This window comes from Lycium barbarum, chromosome 7, assembly GCF_019175385.1.
Source record: "Lycium barbarum isolate Lr01 chromosome 7, ASM1917538v2, whole genome shotgun sequence".
Classification (NCBI taxonomy): Eukaryota; Viridiplantae; Streptophyta; class Magnoliopsida; order Solanales; family Solanaceae; genus Lycium; species Lycium barbarum.
The window spans coordinates 31,036,529-31,043,442 of record NC_083343.1 but is presented as its reverse complement, the minus strand read 5'-3'; the positions used below and the strand labels follow the sequence as shown (position 1 = coordinate 31,043,442).

The 6,914-nt window shown below is 40.2% G+C and overlaps 1 non-coding gene across 1 annotated transcript; it reads right to left on the bottom strand.

Moving 5' to 3' along the window:
- Positions 1 to 1,748: 1,748 nt before the first annotated feature.
- On the bottom strand, positions 1,749 to 1,854 carry LOC132604767 (small nucleolar RNA R71). Its single transcript, XR_009568868.1, has one exon. It is a non-coding gene; the product is annotated as a small nucleolar RNA R71 (small nucleolar RNA).
- Positions 1,855 to 6,914: the final 5,060 nt, after the last annotated feature.

Below are 6,914 nucleotides of genomic sequence, written 5' to 3'. Positions count from 1 at the left end.
TGGCAACATAACAGAATGTCACAGTGGATAGATGATGACCCACGAACACTTATACAGACCGTACAATATTGTACGGGCCATATAAGTAGATGCGACGATGTTGGAAGATGCTTCTCGAGCAGGATAGTACGATCCGTATAACATTATACGAACCGTGGAAGGCCAGTTCGTATTATTCTCTGTAGACACCTGGATGAAGGTCGTATAAGTCTTGTACGGTCCATGGAAAGTTGTACGGACCGTATAAGTACCGCCTGGGACTTAAGTGCAAATTTTGTAATTTTACGTTTTTGAAACCTATAAATAGTCCATTGTAGGGTTTTAATTATTATCAGTTATTATATTTTGATTTTTGGCTTAGAACATTAAATACTCTCTCGTTTTTGAAGGTTCAAACATAAATTCAAGTATTATCAATTCCTCTTTTCTTCCAAAGTAAGCAATTATGAATTCTTCAATTTCTTATTTCTTGTTCTTTGTCATGAGTAGCTAATTTTCCTTACTAGGGTTGTGAACCCAAATTGATGGGTGTTTTGTGATTGGATTTGTGATTGATATACGCATAATGGATTATTAGGGTTTATTTATTCTTCATTCTTCATTCTTCATTCATAATTAATGGTTGCAAACATTGATTAAAGCCATAAACCTTGATTTATTTGGGAAAATAATCAGGGTTGGTAAGAATAAATAACAAGGACTCAAAGCTTTAAACTTTGTTTAATAAATTCACTTAGGAATAAGAAGAATTTACTTGGCATGATTAATCGTTCTTCATAGTTACTTTCTTATATTTGGGAAAATCATAGAAAGAGATAATCTTTATTTATTGGGAAATAGAAGAGATTCATATAGAGATTAAGTGCATTCATATAATGATCCATTAGAAGTATATCAAGATCAATACTCATGATCATACACTCTGTCTAACGGGGACACAACCTTAGTTTCTTTTACCATAAATTTCCACCAAAGCAAGTAGATAGCAATTAGTCACAGAAAAACCAACTATTACCAAAACCATCGGATTAAGACATTAGACCTAAGCTTAGCATCCTACGACTTTAGTAACCTTTTCACACCATATTCTCTGTGGGATTCGACCCCAACCTTGTTGGGTTACTATATTTGACAACGTCCGCGTTATACCATTAATAGGTGTAATTTGAGCGTATCAAATTTTGGATAAATAGTGTTTTGAAATTACTAAATACGGTTTTGAAATTACTAAATAGTGTTTGCTTTGATGAAGTCTTTTGCTTATTCCATCACACCTTGCTTGCTACTCTGTGTAAACCAAGTGAACATGAATCAGAATCAGCAAAATCTACGTGCTGGCAACCAGGGGAATCGGTTGAACAATCAGGCGAATGAATTAGATGATGAGAATATTTTCGCTGATCTTGTTCCGGAGGAGGACTATGCGTCTGCTATTGTTCAGCCTCGAGTTGCAGCTGCTAGCGTGAAAATTGACTCCTCTCTATACCAGTTGTTGAAGCTTGAGGGATACTTTCGGAACTCTATCGAGAATGACCCTCAACGTCATTTCCAGAATTTTATGGATGTGTGTGCTAATCACATCCAGAACAACATTCCACAAGATGCTATTCGGTTGAGGTTATTCAAATATTCCTTAACTGAGGAGGCAAGAACATGGTTTGAAAAGCTTCCCCGAAATTCGATCACTTCATGGGTAGAGATGGTGACTGCTTTTCTCACAAAATGATACCCCCCTAGCAAGAACGCTGAAATTCGTGACAAGATATATGAATTTAAGCAGCGTCCGGGGGAATAACTATATGAAGCCTTGGAGAGATTCAAGGAGTATTTGCAGAAGAGCCCGAATCATGGTTTTCCGGAACACATATCAATGGAGAAGTTCTACCAAGGGCTAGATCCAGTGACGCAGTCAGTGGCTAATAATGCAGCTGATGGTTTTTTCATGAACAAATCTAATCGACGAGTGACCAACATACTTAACAAGCTGACGAATCATAATCAGACTTGGCACTCAAACAATGCTGATGTGGTACCGTATGGTAGTGCTATGATCCAGAATATAGTAACGGAGAATCAAGACACCCAGCAAACATTAGCAGAAGTTTGATGAATCCCAGATCAAGAAGGTAAATGTTTGTGAGGATGATACAGTTTTGCAAAAAGGGATGTACCATACTCAAGATGGTCTGTTCCATGATGGGACACCTATGCACGTTGAAGATGCTAATTATGTTAATAACTCTCAAGGGGGTTACCAAAGACAGAACTACCAAGGTGGTTATCAGAATCAGAATCAATAGAGACCTCAGCAAGGTCAAGGTGCTTATAACAACTCTGGGAACTACAACAATAATTATGGTGGTGCGAACCAAGGGAGCTACAACAACAGTAACAATTTTGGGAACAAGAGTTCAAATCCCTATATACCACCAAAAGGGCAGTCAACAGAGCAAGGTAGTTCGAAAGTTGAATCAATGCTTGAGAAGATTCTGGCCAATCAATCTAAGTTTGAAAGGACGTTATCTGGGATGACAGAAACAGTGGGTTCCCATACAGCAGCTATTCAGAAGCTTGAGTCACAGATGAGGGATATTTCTAGAGAGTATCACCCTCCTAAAAGGGGAGGACTTCCAAGTGACACTATTCCAAATCCAAATAATGGGGGAGCCGGTGTAGACCGTGTGTTTACCATCACTACTAGGAGTGGTAAAATACTCCAGGGGGATGATGAGAAGGTGATTAATCTTGAGCCGATAGATGAAGAGGATGAGGTGCAGTCTGAAGTACCTATTATTGTTGATGAGAATCCTTTTGATAAGAAGGTTGCTGATATTCCAGAGATGGTGAAGGAAGCTGATAAAACAAGCAATCAGACTGTAAAAAGGGCTCTCCGCCCTTTGACGCAGTTTTTCAAATCTAAACCTCCCTTTCCTCAGAGGTTGGTGAAGAAAAGGAAAGATGTTAAGTTCGAGAAGTTTTATGATCAGTTGAAGCATTTATCTCTAAATTTTCCCTTCTTGGAAGCTGTCAAGGAGATGCCCGGTTTTGCTAAATATTTGAAGGATCTGCTGACCAAGAAGAAAACGGTTCAACAAGAAACTGTGAGTTTGACTCACACTGTGAGTTCCATCATTTCAACTACAACTGTTCAGAAAAAGAGAGATCCTGGGGCGTTCACCATTCCTTGTTCTGTTGGGCACCATGATTTTGCTCGTGCTTTGTGTGATAATGGGGAGAGTATTAATTTGATGCCCCTTGCTATATACAAACAATCAGGTTACTATGAGGTTACAAATGGCTAATAGGTCTATCAAAAGACCTGTTGGGGTGGTTGATGATGCACTTGTGCGGGTTGGTGATTTTATGTTGCCCGCTGATTTTGTGATTCTTGACTGTGCTGTTGATCGGGAAATTCCTATTATTCTGGGGAGACCTTTCCTTGCTACAGGGAGAGCTCTGATGGATTCAGAGAAAAATGAAATCAAGTTCCGAGTCAACGATGAAGAAGTGACTTTTCAGGCTAGCAAAGGGATGAACTTACCAAGTTCTTACGAGAGTATTTCGGTAATTGATTCGTTTGATGTTGTTGATAAAGCAGTGGAGTTTAAGATGGAAGAAGAAAGTTTGGGTGAAGCTCTAGCTGGTATTCTTGTGAATTTCGATGCTGAGGACATGGAAGGCTATGTGGAGACAGTTAATTCACTTGTTGGGTTGGGTTCATATTCATACCACCCAAAGAAGCTAAATCTTGATCTAGAAAATAGAACAACTCCTCCAGCAAAGCCTTCGATCATTGAGCCACCTCAGTTGGAGCTTAAGCAGCTCCCATCACATCTGAAATATGAGTTCCTTGGTCAAGACAATACATTACCGGTGATTGTTTCAGCCCTACTAACTGAGGAGCAGATTCTACAGCTTTTGGAGGTGTTGCGAGAGTATAGGTGTGCTATTGGTTGGACCATAACAGACATCCGAGGTATTCCATCTGGGATCTGTGAACACAAAATCCAGTTGGAGGAGGATAGCAAACCAAGTGTAGAGCATCAAAGGCGACTGAACGAGAATATGCAAGAGGTTGTCAAGAAAGAGATCATCAAATGGTTAGGTGCAGGAGTAGTTTACCCAATTGCTGATAGTAAATGGGTGAGCCCAGTCCAATGTGTTCCTAAGAAAGGCGGCATCACTGTTGTGCCGAATGCAAAGAATGAGTTGATCCCAACCAGAACTGTCACCGGATGGAGAGTTTGCATAGACTATTGCAAGCTCAACACAGCCACTTGCAAGGACCATTTCTCTATGCCCTTCAATGATCAGATGCTTGATAGACTAGCGGGGCGTTCCTATTATTGTTTCCTTGATGAATATTTGGGCTACAATCAGATCAACATTGTTTTAAAAGATCAGGAGAAGACTACTTTTACTTGTCCTTATGGGACGTTTGCATTTAGCCGGATGCCTTTTGGTTTGTGTAATGCACCAGCCACTTTTCAGAGGTGCATGATGTCAATCTTCTCTGACATGGTAGAGGATTTCTTGGAGCTGTTCATGGATGACTTCTCTGTTATGGGGGATTTGTTTGAAGATTGTCTTGGCCATTTGGGTCAAGTGCTAAATTGGGAGACAAATCTCGTGCTAAATTGGGAGAAGTGCCACTTTATGGTGAAGGAAGGGATCATCCTTGGTCACAAAATCTCTAAAAAGGGAATTGAGGTTGATCAAGCGAAAATTGATGTGATTGCAAAACTTTCACCACCTATCTCAGTCAAAGGTGTTCGAAGTATCTTGGGACATGCTGAATTCTACAGGTGCTTCATCAATGATTTCTAACCCAATGTGCAAGCTTCTTGAAAAAGACGCTAAGTTTATGTTTGATGATAAGTGTCGGAAGGCGTTTGAGGAGTTAAAAAGAGCGTCTCACTATTGCTCATATTATTGTTGCTCCTGACTGGTCCTTTCCATTTAAACTGATGTGTGATGCTAGTCGTTTAGCAATAGGTGTTGTGCTTGGGCAGAGGCACAATAAAATTATGCACCCGATCTATTATGCAAGGAGAACACTAAATGCTGCCCAGATGAATTACAAGAGCTGCTTGCCATCGTGTTTGCTTTTGAGAAAATTCGGGCCTACTCGTTGGGGTCCAAAGTAGTGGTTTACACTGATCATGCAGCCTTGAGATACCTCATGGCAAAGAAGGAAGCAAAGCCGCGACTTATCAGATGGGTGCTATTGCTGTAAGAGTTTGATTTTGAGGTGAAGGACCGCAAGGGCACTGAAAACCAGGTTGCTGACCATCTTTCTAGGCTTGAAGAAGCTGGGAGACCTTCTGATGAGCTATATATAGATGATGTTTTTCTAGACGAGAGGGTGTTGGTTGTGTCAATGGAGGTAGCACCGTGGTATGCTGACATTGCCAATTATTTGGTAACGAGCGTAGTTCCAGAAGATATCAAAGCTTACCAAAAGAAGAAGTTCTTGCGGGATGCTCGGCAGTACTATTAGGACAAGCCTTATTTGTTCCGAACATGCGCTGACAACATCATTCGGCGCTGTGTTCCGAAAAGTGAAGTGATGGCGATTCTAAAGGTATGCCATGACTCTCCTGTTGGGGGTCATCATAGTGGTAATCGGACTGCAGCTAAGGTACTTGAATGCGGTTATTACTGGCCAACCATCTTTCATGATGCTAATTTATTGGTACGGTCATGTGATTAATGTCAGAGGCAAGGGAATATAGGCAGAAGGCAAGAGATGCCTATGAATTTTGTTATGGAGGTAGAAGTGTTTGATGTCTGGGGGATTGACTTTATGGGACCCTTTGTGAGTTCAGGTGGCATGAAATACATCTTGGTTACTGTGGATTATGTGTCAAAATGGGTAGAAGTTGTGGGTTTACCTAACAACGAGGCCAAGAGCGTCATGGGGTTCCTCAAGAAGAACATATTTACTCGCTTTGGTACTCCGAGGGCTATAATCAGCGATGGTGGATCCCACTTTTGTAATAGAGCTTTCGCGGGATTGATGGAGAAATATAGGGTAAAACATAGGGTGGCAACACCTTATCATCCTCAGACAAGTGGGCAAGTTGAAGTTTCCAATAGGGAGATCAAGAGTATTCTAGTAAAGACAGTGAATGCAAATAGAACTGATTAGGCCCGCAAGCTCGATGATGTTCTATGGGCATACCTGTTATATCCCGTGTTTTAACACGTTGGAAAAATTTGGAAATATTCTTGGCTTGTAAGAAATAAGGTCATAATTAATTTTTATTTGACATAGGAGTTGTGCATGAAAGAATATTGTTGTGAAAGTGTGGGATAAGGCTAAGGGTAAATTTGGAATTTCGGAAAATTAGTTTCGGGAATTACAAAAGGTGAGCCATACGTCATTGGGCCCAAAATGAATGAAGAAAATTTGGGCCCAACACAAAGGGGGTGGCCGGCCAATATACTTGGCCCAAACCCAAGTCACATGGTAAGCATGTGACAATTTAATTAAGGGAGTATATACATGTGCTTATCCCTTAGATGGTTCAAGAAAATTAGAAGAGAAAGAACAAACAAAGAGAGAGTAAAAAAAAGGAGGGGTTTCGGGTTTGGCCATAGAAATTGACCACCAAAAATCTTGCTTCAAAATTTTTTCTCTTGTTGAATTCTTACTAAGTTGAGTGCCCTTTTCAACTTGGTGTAGTTGTTTTGGAGGAAGGAGCACTTGGTACCTCAAAGTGATCATATACTCAAGTGAAGAAGATTGAGTAAAAAGGTAAGAATTTATCTCTTATTATTGTGTTATGAAGTCTTGTTTGTGTTGTGGTATGTGGGAATGAGTTGATTGTATGGAAATATGGAAGTTTACCAAGTGGGTATATATATATGCATGTAGCCATGTGTATATGTATGTGTATACCTATAGTGTG